Source organism: Equus caballus, chromosome 29 (assembly GCF_041296265.1).
Source record: "Equus caballus isolate H_3958 breed thoroughbred chromosome 29, TB-T2T, whole genome shotgun sequence".
Lineage (NCBI taxonomy): Eukaryota > Metazoa > Chordata > Mammalia > Perissodactyla > Equidae > Equus > Equus caballus.
In genome coordinates this window covers 17038382-17056225 of record NC_091712.1, presented here as the reverse complement: position 1 = coordinate 17056225, position 17844 = coordinate 17038382, and the positions used below count along the sequence as shown (strand labels likewise).

Below are 17844 nucleotides of genomic sequence, written 5' to 3'. Positions count from 1 at the left end.
TAAAAATTAAATTTAAAAGAACTCAAAAAGCTCTTATTTGTGGTTATAAGCTCATGCTGATGATTTCTATACGTCCAACATACCTCTGGACAGCTAGTCATCTGCCATCATTTAATTCCTTTTTAACTCATGCAGTCAAAATATAAGTGATGTTTCTCATTCTTTTTGGATTCACATCCTAAAGCAACAGTATTGAATAAACTGAACATCTAATTTAGACCTGTCTAAAACTAAACAGGTTTATATAACCTAATACAAACAAAAGCTGTACCAAGACTTAGGCCATAGCCCTTGTATATACTCACTCTTGGAATTCCATCCACTATCGTGGCTTTAACTATTATTTGTATGCTGATGACACGCTTCAAAAATCTTAATTTCTAGCCCAGATTTATGCTTAACTTTAGGCACCTCTTACTATATGTTCCAGACATAGCTCACACAACATCAACGTCCCCATTTGCCGACTCTCCAAATCTATTCCTCCTACTGGATTACCTATACCAGTGATTTGCACCATCACAGATCCAGTCTATCACCCAAGCCAGAAGCCTTGATTTTTCCAGCTTCCTCTTGGTTCCTACTTCCCCATTTCCAAATCAGGCATCAGATCCTATAGATTTCTCATTCACTTTATGTCTAGAAACTAATCAGGGCTTTTTCATTTCACTGTCACAGTTCAAGCAGCAACTAGCCTTCTTTCCAGTAGTATCACACTATTGTTCAATTCCCTCCAACAGCTACTGACAGTGGTCTTTCTGAAAGTTTGATCACGTCCCTCTCACACTTAATCCTTGGCTCTCTGTTGTCTCGTGGTGAAATCCAAACTTCTTGGCATGGCAAACAAAATCCTTCATGATCCAGCTCCAGCTAAGTCTTCCAATCCAACATCTTACTATTTTCTACTCTGAATTTCATACTCCAGCCACAGGGAGCACCTAATAGATCTTTCTAGTAACACAGATATGTGATGTTCCTTGTCTTTAAGTCCATCTAAACCTCTCTCTATTCTTTATAATTCTATTGGGATGTCTACCACTCTTTTAGAAAGTTTTCCACAACTACTACACAACACTATCACAACGCTAACAGAAAACAGGTAGAGGTGATTTTTAAAATGTCTATTTCATAAAGATTTCATTAAAAATTTTATGAAATTAAAAACTGAGTAAGTCAGAATCCAGAAAGAAAAAAAAACTTCCTGAGAGGGGTTTCACCCCTAAACTACCTGGCTCACACATACCAGCAGGGGCAGGGCACAATAAGTAGGGAAGAACACCAAGAGTAGGAATAAGCTCAATAACAAGATATTTTAAAAAAGGCATTCATCTTGGAAAAAACATTAAGCTACTTGGGAGAAGTGATTTTGTGAAGTCCTTTTTAGCTTTGGGTTAGGAAGCCTTAGGCTTTAATAATGCCACCTTCCCAGGACTAAAATATTAACAGCTAATATATACTGAGAACTTATTGCATGCCAGGCCTGAGCTTCACATACCTTCGTCCATTATTTCATTTCAAGCTCACAATATATATTATATGTATAATATATGTCGAAAAAGAGGGGCAACTATCATGCCTATTTCACAGATCAATAACCAGTTCACACAGTTAGCTGAAGTTACACCCAGCTGTGACTTGAGTTTGAGCTCTTAATAATTTCACTATACTGACTCTCAAAAAGATGTAGATTTGTCATAGATTGCTTATTAGCTGCAAGGGAAAATTAGTAACTATATGGTGGAGAAACTGGACCACATCTTCAGTGGATGATCAAAATTAACACTGTCAATGAGGGATTATAGACAAATGTGCCTCCAGAGGTGATGCTATGAGAATACAACATCCCTTATGCAATATTTTAGCTAGGAATGCAAAATTTGAATCTGAGAAAACATGAGACAAACCCAAAATGGGATCACTCTATTAAAAAAAAATCAAAGGGATTTTAAACTTCAAAAATGTCTACATCATAAAAAATTAAACACCCACCGAAATATTTAGGGGTAAGGGCCATTATGTAGGCAATTTACCCTCAAATGGTTTGAAAAAAATGTATGCGTGTACATGTGTATATGTATGGCAGAAAGAGTGTGAAAAAAGATAAGCAATAAAGCAAATGGGAATGTTAATATGGGTGTACTCTTTTTCTTGTAACTTTTCAGTATGTTTGAAATTATTTCCAAATGATGGCTTTTTTCCCTTTTTTTAAAGCTAAGAGCAAAAGGCAATTAAAAGAAAAAAGTAGGCTCTGTAAGCAAGAGGAAGAGATGCAGCTACTTTTCCCAGAATTGCTGCCAAGTGACTGCATGATCAGTGAAAGTTTCTGGCTCTTAATTTCCTTATCTAAACTAGCTAGTTTTTGATTAGTAGTTCTAGGAATATCATCAGGTACTATGTGAAGAGTTCTGCCATTAAGTAATTTGGGGAAATGCATAGAGAGGGATAAACAAGGTTGAACACTTTTTTACAGAAGAATCCTCATAGATTTTACAGCTGCCAAAATGTAACATGATTTCCTAAATGAGGAATACAGGCGTCAACATTTTCTAATTCTTTATTGACTACTGTTAGTGTGATTTACCTAAATGTTTGGTGGGACCAAGTCTTTAATTTTCAGTATTAAAAAGAATGGTGAGTATTAAAATAAATCATGTGGTATTAAATTAAACTATGGTATACAAAAACCATTCTCTTCTACAGTAATAGAGTTTATCAATTTTGGGAAACATAACCTTGTGACTCCACTGTTCAACTCATACTGAGGTATTTTTTGCTAAGTTTATTTTTGAAAACGGGGACTGCATTTAGACTATGAAATCTGACAACAGACTCCCTTTTATGGATAATAATACAGATTACGGGTTGGCAAACTATAGCCAGGGGGGTAAATCCGGGCCACCACCCATTTTTGTAAATAGTTTTATTAGAACACAGCCACGCTCATTTGTTTACATATTGTCCGAGGCTGTTTTTGACCTAGAATAGCAGAGCTGAGCGGCTGTGACAGAGACTGGAAGGCCGGCAAAACCTAAAATATTTACTATCTGACTCTACACAAAGTTCACAGACTCTTGAAATAGATATAGTTGCTTATGCTCAGTTAAATTTTTCAGATTCCAGTTTTTGGTAAGGTGGATCATCGGCAGACACTAAAGCATGCTCTCCCATTCACATGTGTGCAAATGACAAAGAGGGAAATGAGCTTATTAAGTAAAAATTGTATCACTACGTTCAGACCCTAGGTTAGACACTTTATCTTCATTCTGAAGATGTACTAGAATCCCTATCTTACAGGGAAAGTGAAGCTCAGTAAGATTAAGTCACTGGCCTGGAGCAGTGACAGCAGGACTTGGATTGAGCTCTGACTCCAGAACCCCATGATCTTTCTACTGTAGCTTAATTCCTCCTTCTTGTCTTCTTTTGCCTTCCCCATGTATGGCTCAGTTCTGGCTGGTATTCAGGGGAGGACTCAGAATACTGAGAGAGAAGCAGAAAGGACTTTAAACAGCTGAAGAGATGAGCAACAGCATCATGGCTACAAGGATCACTGGGAAGCTACAACCAGGCAAATTAAGGAAGTAATCACAGATTTCCTAACTTCTCTTTAGAGGATTCTCCCGAGAGTGCTTCACTAGATTAGAGCTCATAAAGCTTAACTGCTGGTAACACCCAGGCACCCTGGATATGAAGGATGGAGCTGAGGAAGATTAAGTCACAGCAGAGTCAAGACCAGGTACACAGGCTTTCCTGTGTAACTAACTACTCTTAATTGCCTATCATCCCTACACGTACAGAGGTTCACTAGAAACGGTAAAGTACATTTTTCTTTAACAAGTATTGTTTTATCTTGCTGAATGAACAACAGAAAAACAGTAAAATTTGTTACTTCTTCCTCTGGACTTCCAACACTTTGCTTCTATCTTTGACACCACATTTACCATATACGGAAGCAAAATAATCCTCTTTTTACAGAAATACCAGTAATACGAATTTCCCTCTATGAAGGGAATCAGTTTTTAATTCAAAGAAAATTATGAAGGAACTCACGTGACTTTAGAAGTACTTTACTTAGGTACTATCATATAATACACCATAAAAGAAGTCAGAGGATACTAAATGATTTACCACCCTGGAGAGATAAGGACCTACACGATGAACTAAGAAAGCTGAAACAAAGTCTCAAGTTAGCCTAAATTTGACCATGCCCTGTTTTTCTATCAAAAATAACAAATTTATCTACTGTATCTTCCTGTCAGTCAGAGTAGCAATCAAGACTTAGCTGTTGTTACATGGCTTTTATTAATACTTTGTTTTACCCATCAAAAATATAAACCTTCAGCGTTTGTTTGAGTGCTAAGATTTGTGCATGTTCAAGGTAATTGTGGAAAAGTCCTATAACATGGCTAAGTGATAGTTCATACACTGTACTTATTATTCACTTCAGACTAAAACTAAATAATCTTCCAAAATTTTCTTCCTTTTCTTAACTAACACCAAATCCCTTGTTTCACCAACGCCATAAAACTTCCAGTGTAATTTCTAAAGCTGCATCTTCCTGTAGTGGCTAAAAAATAAAAGGGGCTCTGATAGTCTACTCACTTCCCCTTTATTTGAAGTAATTTACACAGCGGTACATGAAAATAAATCATATTTCAAAATTTCAAATTATTCTAATTAATTTACTATTACTGGGTGCCACAAATTATTTTCGTGTGTGTGTGTGTGAGAGAGAGAGGGAGGAAGACTGGCCCTGAGCTAACATTTGTTGCCAATCTTCTTTTTTGGCTTGAGGAAGATCACTGCTGAGCTAACATGTGTGCTAATCTTCCTCTATTTTATGTGGGACACTGTTACACAGTGGCCTGACGAGTGGTGCCAGGTCCACACCTGGGATCCAAACCTGCGAACCCGGGGCCAACGAAGTGGAATGTGCAAACTTAACCACTATGCCATCAGGCCGGCCCCCGTAAGTTCTTTTCTTATTATAAAACATACAGTACAGAAATAAAATTTCTGACTTTATTAAACTTCTCAGCACAGTACCTAGCACACACTTTGTAGCTCTTCATAATATACATAATGATATAATGAAATATAAATTTAACCATTTTTCCTTACCAGTAAAGGGCAGAAAACGCTACCTGACTTCTAAGGTTGCACTGAGGATTAAATGAAGTTCTGTCCATAAAGCCCTGGTGCATTATTATTGTAACAGGCAAATTACAATAAAAAATAGCCTAAGTTATTAATAGAAATTGTTTTACTGTAGCTATATATGAATGAATAAATAAGACTAATTCCAAATTTACCTTGTGTTTTCTTAAAAGATATCCTTTCTCCTACTAATCCTACAAAAGACATTTTAAACCTCCAGTTAATTTTTACTGGCAGATTGTCACTGTTAACAAAACACTCCTAACCTCTGAAGATAATCAAATCTCACTGCAGAACTTAAGGACTTTATATAACAAATTCAGGCACCATACTATAGTGACTATAGTCACTTTTTCAGCTTTTACAAGAAAATGAGATCTCTCTACACACTTTAAAGTACCAAAAAAAAAACCCAAAAAGCCCCAGCACATTGTAGTCATAAGCAAGCCTCGTTCTCCCAGCTTTCCGGATCAAGTTAAATTAACGGCAAATAATTCATTTCAAAGATTATTTATACCACACAGTTCATCCCACAATGGATATGAGACAACTCACTGGAACATTTTAAAACTTTTTTTTTTAAAGATTGGTACCTGAGCTAACAACTGTTGCCAATCTTTTTTCTTTTCCCTGCTTTTTCTCCCCAAATCCCGCAGGACATAGTTGTATATTATAGTTGTTGGTCCTTCTAGGTGTGGCATGTGGGATGCTGCCCCAGCGTGGCCTAACGAGCGGCACCATGTCGGTGCCCAGGATCCGAACCAGCAAAACCTGGGGCCGCAGAAAGAGAGCGTACGAACTTAACCACTCGGCCACAGAGCCGGCCCCCATTTTAAAACTTTTAATGCTACGTGAAAGAAACCTGGTTTCTTCTTTCCCAGGGAAATAAGAGAAAAATGCATAACAACTTTTATTTGAGGAGGAAGGGCAAATAGTTGCAAAATTTGAACAAAATACCTATAGTAGTAGTTTCAGGTCCAGTCTTCACACATTTAAATTAGTATCGCTTTAGTTGGTATTTACAGCCATAGGAGAAAGGAAATTATATTTATTCTCGCAAAGTTCTTTAGGCTCATATAAACATCACACAAATTCTGTTACTTCATAGCAGAGATGAAATAACTAAATAAAGCTTCCAGATCATATTTAAGACAAGTTTACTATAAAAACATTAAGGAAACCATGCAAAGAGTTTATTATCTCAGGAGCTGCATTAAATTGATCAGAATGAAAGGTTGATTCTTCTAAATCTAAACAAGAATAACTAACGTACTTTTTGTGATCTCATTTCAAAGAAGTAAACTGTGGCAGACACTGACAGTTGGTTTTTTTTTAACCCTATAAAGGCAAATGAACTTTCCAGTAATAAATGGTAGCAGGAGCGGTGTTACACCTGTAATTAATTAGGAATTGTTTTTCCAATCAGGTCATATTAGCCAAAATATGTCTTCTAGTGAGATATTCATATTTATATTATAATCTGACCAGACCATGGTCAGAATGCAAAACTTACTTTTTGAGTGAAAGATAGACCTTAAGCTCAGAAGAGATTAAACATGGTCTAGTGAAGCTACACCTCTTACCCACCTTCACAAATGTCCTCTAAAAACCAGAGGACAGTTAGTACACCACCAAAAGTGTGAGTTATAGAATTTAATCTACAATAAACATCCTCTTTTCCTCATCTTCTTTCCCCAATATACAAAGATGAATACTGAAAGTGTAACAGACAGTCTGTAGTTCTGTTCATCAAATTACTTCTGACTGCCTTCTGGGCACACAGTACCATCGTGCTTCCCGTCCCTTCTGTAATGGTGGCCATAGGTGACTAATTCTGGCCAATGAGTTATGAGTCAAAGCGACTTATGTTACTTCTGGACCAAATTATTTAACTGCAGGTGAAAGATGTGAAATCTTTCAAAGCACTCCTTCCACCTGTCACCATGTTTGAGCCACTGACTGCTGCATCAGACTGGTCTCCCAGCTGATCCATGATAAAATGTGACATAAACTAGAAATACACTTTTGAGGCTGTTTGTTATCATACCATAACCTAGCTTACCCTGACTGACATAAATTGGTCCCAGAAGTGGGGTACTGTTATAAAACAAAGACTAAAATATATGCCATTAGTTTGGAAGCCAGGCAGCAAGGAAACTTCTGAGAGGCTGGAAGAATGGCAATCCATATTAGGTAGTAGAAAATATTTGGTATAAGTCAGATATGATAACTTGAAAAGCAGACAATATATTTAATAAACCTGTAGCTCTAGGAGAAGAGGTTAAAAAAATGAACATTAAAATGGTGTGTGGATTGCTCTGTGTTTGGTATTACAAGACAGAAACAACATATTTAAACTGAGTAGTTTGTAAGCAGGAATAAAAGGGAAGAGTCCCAAAATTTGGGGACTTGGCAGTGTCTGAAGAGTGGCTCTCAACCCATGCCATAAATTAAAAAATCAAGAAGGCCTTTGACTGCGGCCGGCCCCGAGGCCGAGTGGTTAAGTTCGCGGGCTCTGCTTCGGCTGCCCAGGCTTTCGCCAGTTCGAATCCTGGGCACGGACATGGCACCGCTCATCAGGCAATGCTGAGGCAGCGTCCCATACGCCACAACTAGGACCCACAACTGAAAATACACAACTGTGTACCCGGGGGGCTTTGGAAGAAAAAAGGAAAAATAAAAAAAAGAAGGCCTTTGACTAACAAAGGAAGAGTAATCAACCTTGAGAGTAAGGTTCAAATCACGGCTATGGCCATAATACTCACACTTAAAACACCCGAATTGGTTAGTCTCAGAGCAGAGATCCTACTCAAAGTGTGACACTCAGTTAACCCTTTCAGCTGAACAAAATGCTCAGGGGACAAAGAGGTAGACAGAGACACTAAGGGTGTAGCTCTTCAAGCAAAAGTTACTAGGTTTATGGTATTAGCATTCAGGAGACAGACATCTAGCAAAGAACTGTGAACACAGGCTATTGGCACACTGAGCTAAACTGAAACACATTAAAAGCCTAGAAAAGTTGTGCTGCTAACAAACAAAAATCAAGAGCCCAGATTAAAATCTGATTGATTTAAAAGTACACTTAGGTCTCCAACCTTCTACAGGCAGGAAGCAGGTTGTACAGTGCCTTAGCCTCCATGGGGCATATTTTCCAATACCTACTTCAGATGAGGCTAAGAAAGATAATGGAAAAGGAAGAATCTAGATATCAATGCCAAGAGCCAAAAAACCAATGGACTGGGGAGCACCTCCAGGAGAGTGGACTTAGTACCTAAACAATATTCCCCATACCCAAGGGAAGGGGACCATATAAAGTCAGCGTGGTGGGATTTTTGAGTTTCTATGGATTAAGGATTGCTGTGTTTCCCTCAATCTTCCACTATCCAAATGGGAGTGTTTACTGTGGTTAACATGTCCCTATTACTCCAAGGTATATTGCGTGTGTGTGTGTGGGGGGGTGCAGACAATACTTTCATTCATAGATCACCAGATCAAGAGGAAATATATCCAAACCCGATGTAGACAATTATGCGTAGCACAAGGAAATTCTAATACTTCAAGCTTGATGCTGTTTAGCTGGGACTTTTGGGGTGAGTTCACTGCGGGAGGAAATGAGTATATTTTGTGGGAAGGAGAGTAATCCAAATCTTTGGTTGACCAGAAGGGCAGATCTGTCATTAGCAGTGTTTGCTAAATTTTTTTGTTTTTTTTTTTTTTTGGTGAGGAAGACAGGCCATAAGCTAACATCTGTGCCAATCTTCCTCTACTTTGTATATGGGACACTGCCACAGCATGGCTTGACCCAGTGTCGTGTAGGTCTGCACCTGGGATCCAAACCAGTGAACCCCAGGCCACTGAGGCAGAGCGCGTGAACTTAAACCACTACATCGCCAGGCTGGCCCCAGTTTGTCAAATGCTTTTGTTCTTTGCCTTCTGGTCATATGGTAGGATTGCACCTCCTGGTCCCTTTATGGTTAGGTGGAGCTATGTGACTTGTTCTGGCCAATAAGCTGTGCACTGAGGTGACATGTAACTTCTGGCCAGAGCATTTGAATAACTGACACAAGACATGAGATCTTCCAGAGTTCCTTCCTCTATTACAGTGCCCAGCATGTGCAGGATGGAGGCTGCTCTGTGCAACAGATCCTGGAGCAAGTTCATGTACAAGAGAATCCCCAAATCAACCCGATGGACAACGCAGTGTTAGAATCAATCTGTTATAAAGCCACTAAGATCCTGGAATTGTATATTTACAGCACAACCTTGCTATCCTGTCTTATAAATAGAGAGAAACCCTTAATGTCACTGAACATTTGAGTCACTGAACATTTGAGTCAGAGACAAGCTTATAGATCAACTAGTTCAAGTTTCTTCTACAAACATTAATGGTGAGGTCTGGTGGTGAAGTGACTTGTCTAATCCCATGGTAACCACATGGGGTAGGAAAATCTGATGGAAACACTATTATCCTCATGTAATTCTAAATTACAATGGGAGCTATGCTCCTAATCTCTAAACACAGCCCTGGGACAGACTGAACTGAAACATATGAATAAATTAATACTAAGCCAATCCAGTCATTCATTCAACAAATAATGGAGGCATTAAATTCCAATGCTAAAGGCACCTGGAACTTGAGTCATGTGGTAAAGACTAATCAAATAACCACATAAATGAAATGGAAGTTTACAAGAGTAATTGCTAAGAAAGATACGATATGAGTATGTAACAGACCTATGCTAATGGATAGATACCTAAAGAAGTGCCCTTGAACTGAGATCTGAGAGATCAGTGGGAGACTGCTAAACCAACCTGTAGGGGAAAAATGTTTCAGTACATGGGGAAAAAAACAAGAAATGACTGTGTGGTTGGAAGGAACTTGAAGGCTTTGGAGGAACCAAAAGGAGGTGGCGGCCAGATCACATAAGGCCTAGTATATAAGCCTCTTTAAGAGCAATGGGAGCACTTCATAAGTTTTTAGCAGGAAGTGACACAATAAGATTTCAGTTTTCAAAGGACCATTGGTTGTGTTAAGAGTACTGGAGGAGGCAGTAACTGAAGTCTCGAGAAGACTTGTTAGGAAGGTACTGAATGAGATAACAGTACCTTGAATTAGGAAAGTGGCAAGGGAGATGAAACCATTTGAACTATTTAGGAAATTAAAAACCACTATACTGGAATTTTTACTCAGGGTATTTTAAGCTCTTGCTAGTCTATCTGAACTTTCATCCTAGTTCTCTAATTTCTCTACTGTGATTCATAGTAAATCTGAACACATTAAACTGAGTGAAAGGACAGCATAACACCAATACGTTATGGCTAGCATAATGTATTTACATCACAAGGATGCCTCTCCAACAGGCCCCAGCAACACTTTTAGAAGATACACATATGTGAAGGAGGAATGGTCATCTTGTTTCATGCCACTTCACATAGCAAACAATAGATTATATTCCATTATTTCCCAACTGATAAGGCAGGCTACATAGTGAAAACTTTCTAGATCTGGATCTTAGATATCAGAAATGCTTTTTATTCAAACTTGAGATTCATTCCAGAAAGGCTATAAGGTAAGCTGGGCCCAGAACTAAAGAGATATTATAGTTACTTAATTGGTTTCTTGCTAGTGATACAAAGTATTAGGCACCCTTGAGAAATAAGAGTTTTAGATATGAATAAAAATTAAGGTTCAATGGAGAAATTTCACAGCAAAAAAACCAGTCCCAAAAATACAAAGATCAGGAAAAAAAAAGTTAATCCTATCACAAGCATTTCTTTATTATTTCTATCTTCAAAAAAACAGACCAAAAATGTTTTATCACTACACAAGTTAGGAGGAATTTCTGAAGTGTATTCTATAAAATCACAGCATAAAAGTTTAGACAAAAGATAAAATAGAACTCAACAGATGTTTTTAAATAGTATATAGAAAAACCCAAGACAAAGGAATCAAGGAATATACTTTCATGGAGTTGGTTCTATGATATTTCCTGGTATACAGGAAAAAAAAGATTGCTTCTATTTTATTGGAATTGTATTAAAAATGAAAAATTCATTAAGGGAAAAAAATTCACTACTGAATCTTCATATATAGCATCAAGAGACCCCCATGGCAGATGAAAAGGAAACTTCAAAGACGGTAATAAAAAGGCAATTGCAACCAAAATCTTGATTTTCAAAACAGTTTCAGATCAGAGAGAAGAATTTCAAATGTAAAAACCTTAGAGTAAAATAATTTATTTTGATTTCACATGATTTTACTTATATATACTTCAAAAGGGGGGGAAATCAGAGGATTTTTCAGGAACTTAATCTTAGAAGTTGGCTTACACGGTTTTATTAGACTCTGAGTAACAGCATATAAACGACCCAAACTAAACATAGGTATTTCTGATCTTTACAACAGGGACTGAAAAAGATTGCCTCAGATTATGATTTATTTACCATGTGAAGTGTAAGCTCCTTGAAGGGAAATACACGTCTGTGGACCTTATAATATTTAGCATTATACTTTGTAAGTCTAAGTTTACAAATATTTGATAAATCAACACAATATAAAATAAGTACTTTTAGTGAATTTCACAAAATCTATTTTTGGAAAGGCCATGATATTTTCTCTGGCTTAAAATTTTGGCTTAATTATTAGAACGTCTCATGTACTTCCCAATCTTACAAAAACAAAAACCCATAGCTTAAATCTTATTTTATTAGCCTTACTCCAAAAACTCAGTTAAAACAGGAATCTGATTACCATTTTAGAACACAAATGATCATATCATAAAGTATCTAGATTTTTCCAGAACTATTTAAACATTAAAGAAACATTTGTGCCAGAACAATATTAAGTTTTTATGATACAACACTTTCTGCTTTCAAAAGGCTTGTAGTGTAGTAAAGGAAACAATCACATCAATGAATTTGTTTTCTAAAAGTTCAGGTGCAGTAACAGGGCTTTGAAAGGGTAAGTCAAGAAAGGCTTCATAAAAGTTGAAAGCAAACAGGAGTTTGCTGAGTGAACATGGGGAAAAGCAAGGCATTGGGGATAAAGAGGGGTGATGCAAGCAAAGACAGAGGTGAGGAACTAAGAGAACATTAAGTACAATAAGTAGTTCAGTTTATTGAGCATAGAGCTTGCGGTAGCCAGACTCCAAGATGGCCCCCAATGATCCTTACCTCTTGGTATTCACACCCTTGGGTAGTCCCCTCCCACACTGTACCAGTGTTGGTCTGTGTGACCAATAGCATACGGCAGAAGTGATGGTACGTCACTCTTAAGATTAGGTCATAAAAGACGGCAGCTTCTGTCTTAGGCACTCTCTTACTTGTGCACACTCTTCTCTTGGATCACTTGCTCTGGGGAAGCCAGATGTGAGAGCACACAGGTAGTCAAGAGATGCCAGTGTGATGAGAAACAGAAGCCTCTGGCCAACAATGTGAGTCAAGAGTGGAGGCAGATTCTCCAGTTGAGATGACTGCAACCCTGCAGAGCTTTCTGCAGACACTGAGCCAGAACCACCCAGTAAAGCTGCTCCTAGATTCCCAGCCTTCAGAGTCTGTGAGAATAATGTTTGTTGTTTTAAGTTGCTAAATTTTGGATAAGTAGTTGTGTAGCAATAAATAACACATATGTTGGTACTAAGAGTCCTCACTGTATAACAAAAACCTAAAATGTTGAAGTGGCTTCGGAACTAGACCTGGCCTTTGAGGACAGGACTAGTGAAGAAGCTGTTAATAAAATCCTCATGTTTCATAAGGCTGCAGGTGAGGGCAGAAAAATGAGGTAGATCTATCGGAAACTAGAGGAAGGAAGGGATATCCCTGTTAGGAAGGGACAGAAAGTTCAGGAACACTTGTCACCTTTAGCTATGTGAAAAGCAGAATATTTACCTAACGAACTGAGTGATTTAGCTAAGATTTTCAAGCAGAGTGTTGAAAGCGCTGCCTTGTTTTTCTGCTATATATGGTAAAAAATGAGAATAAACTAAATGAACTGTTTAAGAGGAGCCAGAACTTGATGGTTTTGAAAAGCTGTAGTCTCTCCAGATTGCAAACAACACTAAAGTTGAGAAATGGATTCTGAGCCAAGATCAAATCCAGGGCACTGACAGAAAAACATGAGGGAGTGACCGTAATCTTTTGTTAAGACCTCAGAAAGATCAAAGATGGTGCCTCAGAGTCCTTATTCAGTTAGATAAAAGGCCTGCTAAAGAGAACTACATGCTTAAAAGATTCTCTCAATCAAACATTAGGGCTTTCAGGAAGCTTAAATGTTGTCTCTCAGCAGGAGTTTATGGTAGTAAAAGGCTTATCTCAAAGAGATTTATGGGTATAACTTTCAACTAATGGAACAGATCCCAATAAAATTCATAGAAGACCCAAAAAGTTTTTAAAAGAATTATTCAGAAACATTGCCAGCTTGAACTAAAAGAGACAAGAGATGATACCAAATGAAAAGAGGCCTTCAGAGTCCCAAAATTTTGGCAGGTAGCAAACATATTCTATTTTTCATGAAAAAGGAAGGGTGAAAAGAGTAAAAAACCAAATATTCAAAGGGCAAACCTGAGAGCTTTGGCTGAATTATACCCAGGAACTGCCACTCAACCAAGGAACCACCATCATTTCCCTGACTGGATTTCAGAAATGCTATGGACCAGGGGCTTCCTTGTGCCTACTACACACACCCCCCCCCCCGCCCCCGACCCATCTCCCTTTGAATAGGAATAGTTATTGTTGTTATCTAAAGCCTGACCCAATACTATATTTTGGGCATGGGGGGTGAGGGGCAGATATCTCTCTACAGCTTCCTAGGTTAAGAGAAATTTGTACTTGAGAAGCTGTACTTAGGAACTACATCTGAGAAGCCTCAGTTGTACCTGAAACCAATCTGGATGAGATTCTGGACTGTGAGCTGATACCATAATATGATGAGACTTTTGGGGGCTTTGGGAGGGGGTGAGAATGTTCTACATGAGGAGACTCTGGTATGATCCCTGTCTCCTGGCATTCACAGCCTTGTGTAGTCCCCTCCTACATTTACCAGGGTTGGTCTGTGTGACCAATAGCATATGACATTAAGTGATGGTATGTAACTTCCAAAATTAGGTCCTAAAAGACAGTGGTTTCTGTCTTGCATGCTCTCCCATTTGTGCTCTTTCTTTTGGATCACTCCCTCTGGGGGAAGGCTGCTGCTATGTTGTGAGGACAATGAGATAACAATGGAGAAGCTCATGGATAGAGTTCCTCCAGCAAGGAACTGAAGCTTGCTAACTATGTGATTGAGCTTGGAAGTGACATTCTCCAGACTCAGTCAAGCCTTTAGAAGATTGCACCCCTAGCCAAGAGCTTTACTAGGACCTCGTGAACGACCCTGGGCAAAGTAACAACCAGACTCATATTTTAAATAGATCACCCTGATGACTTTGAGAAGGTTGTAAATTTAAAAAACTAGAGTAGGAAGACCAATTAGGAAGCGACAATAAACCTTTCAGAATAAGAGGGCATGCTAATCTTTTAACAGGAATTCTTAGATCCAAATCCATTGATTTACCTGAAAAAGCAGCTTTTAGAACTAAAATTCACTAAAATGTACAGTATCTGTTAAAATGTGCAGAAAACTTTTTTTTAAATAGCTGACAAATTCTTCAAAACATTTTATACATCTTAGACATCCGCTGGGAAACCGAGCATGTATTTAAGTTGAGAAAACAATCCATTTGAGTTGACATCCTTGTTGACTCAAGGCCATGTTTTTTGATCCCTTCCTTGCTTATTATCTCACATTGTATAATAAATACAAGTAGATATGTATAAAAATCAGTATTCACTTACTATCAAAACACTCCATAACAGAAATCATTTGTTATGATGGAAATTTGTTGAAAATTTTTAAACCTACCTAAAAAACACATTTCTATTCTTCAAGACCTAAAAACGAAACTAAGAAGTTAAAAAGATCTGAGCACTTACTATATGTAAGGCACCATGCTATACACTGTACACAGGATTTTTCTTACACCATGCTTCAAGAGACCTGGGGTAAGTATAAGTAGAATAATGACAACTTTAACTGAAACTCAACTCCCTAGCTCATGTTTTGAACCCCAGAGAGTAGCTGTTTTCAACCCCATCAGACCCAGGGCTCCCTCTTTTCAAATTCCTTCACTATTTTACTTATACACGTTTTTCAAATAATCAACCCAAGGATCTAATTGCAAAACAAAGGAGAAATAGAAGGAAAGTTATTTATAATAAAATACATATTTCAACATGTAAATGCTTGGGTATGTACCCAGGAAGACAAAACGAAGTAATCACAGATGCTTATGCTCTACAAGCAAATCATTGTAAACGTTATAGCTAAAACCCAGACCTTTATGAGGTCTGTACTACTGTTGCCTCAAATACCGCAAACGGTATTGATAAAGTTATTTCCAAAACAGTAACAACTCCTGTCAAAGTTTTCAACAAAATAAAGTACAACATTCCTAACTTTATATAGAAGTTGCAGTCCTGGAAATTTCAGTATACATCAAAACTGTACAAAAAAAACTTTACATGTAAAATGGAATTAGGTCCTAGACTCAGAGAACTTACAAGTGGAAATTTCACCTACTGGGATGTTCTGTGAGACAGTCAAAAGTCACATGGGCAATTCTTTGTTTTGCAGGACTATCTTTGGTGTGGTAGAACTTACACTGTCCCTGGCCCCAACAGCATCTCCCCCAAATTGTGACAATCAAAAGCATCCACACAATCTTCCAGAATTTCCAGAGGGTGAGAGAATGGTACAGTCCCTGTTGAGAACCAATGTAGAAGAGGGAGAGGTCTCAGATTTTCAACCCTGAGGTCCATTTACTGAATCCTGAAACAAACGTGGAAGAAAAATCCTTCCTTGTAAAGACATTTATACAACTGTCCAGCTAGGAGTGATAGATACTCCTTGGAGTTCATCAAGCCACCAGTTTCTACCTAGTGGGGCTGCCCTTTCTTCAGGCTATTGTGCCATCTCTAGTGGCACGAATGGTCCCATACAGCTCAGAATTTCCAGTAGGGAAGGGATCTTGAACTGTTGGATCTGTTTGGCCGGATAAATCTCATCATTCTTCATACCCATTATCAACAGAGTCCAAGACTTAACAGCATTACTATGGCTTTTATCACCATTCTGATCTCAATATCCCCTAATCTGACCCAATCATCCACCCTTCCCCACCTTCTCAAACTCTTCCAACTGTTCTCTAGAATAAAGACATATCAGTAAACTTGTCTTTATAGTCTCAACTTCTTTCAATGTTCCCTCATCTTCTTGCCTAACTGAAGCCTGTTTTCTTCCAGAAACAGTACTCCCTGTAGCCCTTTCAAGCAGAAGTTATTTTCTCATGTCCCATATACTTATAGAGGGGTTAAGCGTTCATCCTCCTTGCTTCCCATTGCCAGTCTCACACCCCTCAGAAGTTCTTACCATCACTCTCTCCCCCTAAAGCTGTTGTATACACTCTTTTGGTCACAGTCACAGAGCTCAGTCTTCTCAACTACTACTACACTTCTGGTACCATTCGTAGTGACAATACCTACATGGATGATACAGTCTAATACCATGACTTTCTCACCCACGCTGATTCTTCCCTCTACTCCACCTCAGCCACCACTCCTGTGGTTATACTCTAGATCTTGCCTTCACTAATAACTGTACTACCTCTGAAAGCTAATTCAAGCCTCTCACTCTTAACCACCACCCTCCTGACTTAGTTTCACCTATTTTGGCACTCCAACTCTAACAAACCTATCCCACAAGCCTTCTACTCCGATGAGTCCTACCACCTTCCCATTATTCATCAGCTCCCTGCAGGCTTCCTTCTTACCCTGCTCAACCAGTTTAGATCCCATGATCTATCACGATAATCTACCTCACAAACACTTTTAATCCCCTCACCCCCCTCTTACTCCTTTGTACTTGCTGGACAAATCACAATCCTAGAAAAATCCTATTATACCTACTTTGTGCTTGAACTCAAGTCCATCAATCCTACTACATTTCTCTAGAAGTCAGCTTTCCCACATATACCTTTGCCTCCCGTAAGGTCCCCCTTACTCTAAGATTATGACCTCACCTCATACGTCATAGAGAAAATAGAACCATAGGATAAACTACCTCATTCTCCCTCTGCTAACTCTACCAACTGATCTACATGTTTTCTTACATATGCCGTCCTTACTTTTAAAAAGAAAAAAACATTTCTGCTAAGTTAGTGACCAACCCCTCCAAGAAACTGATCCAAGAGAGGCACACAGGAAATAGTTTTTAGGAGCAAAGTTCTTGAGTAGAGGAGGGGATAAAATGTTTTTCTCCTTTTTATTGACATCATTCCAACTATTAAACTAGTTCTAGTAACTCATTTTTACTCATAGTAGCTATTTTAAGATTTCTGTCTACTAATTCTATTACCTGGGTTATTTCTATGTCTCTTTCTATTGATTAATTTTTCCTTAGTTATCAGCTGTAGTGTCCAGATTCTTTGCATGTCTGGTAATTTTTTCATTAGATGCCAAATACTGAGTTTTATGTTGTGGGATCTTTTAGTATTCCTTTAAACATTTTTGAGTTTTATTCTGGGACACAGTTAAGTTACTTGAAATGAGCTTCATCCTTTTGAGGCTGGTGTTTAATCTTTATTAGGGTGAGTGGAGAAC

The 17844-nt window shown here is 38.2% G+C and overlaps 1 protein-coding gene across 7 annotated transcripts in view; it reads right to left on the bottom strand.

The window, feature by feature from the left end:
• The window catches only part of EPC1 (enhancer of polycomb homolog 1), a 92179-nt gene that overhangs the window by 40676 nt on the left and 33659 nt on the right, over positions 1–17844 (bottom strand). For 2 of the 7 annotated variants that reach the window (XM_023632006.2, XM_070255459.1), the window contains exon 1: positions 17152–17260. The exons of the other annotated variants lie outside the window; for them this stretch is intronic. The gene's annotated coding sequence lies outside the window, so the exon portion shown is untranslated. Of the gene's footprint in view, positions 1–17151; positions 17261–17844 lie in introns of those variants that run through there. 7 annotated transcript variants of the gene reach the window in all.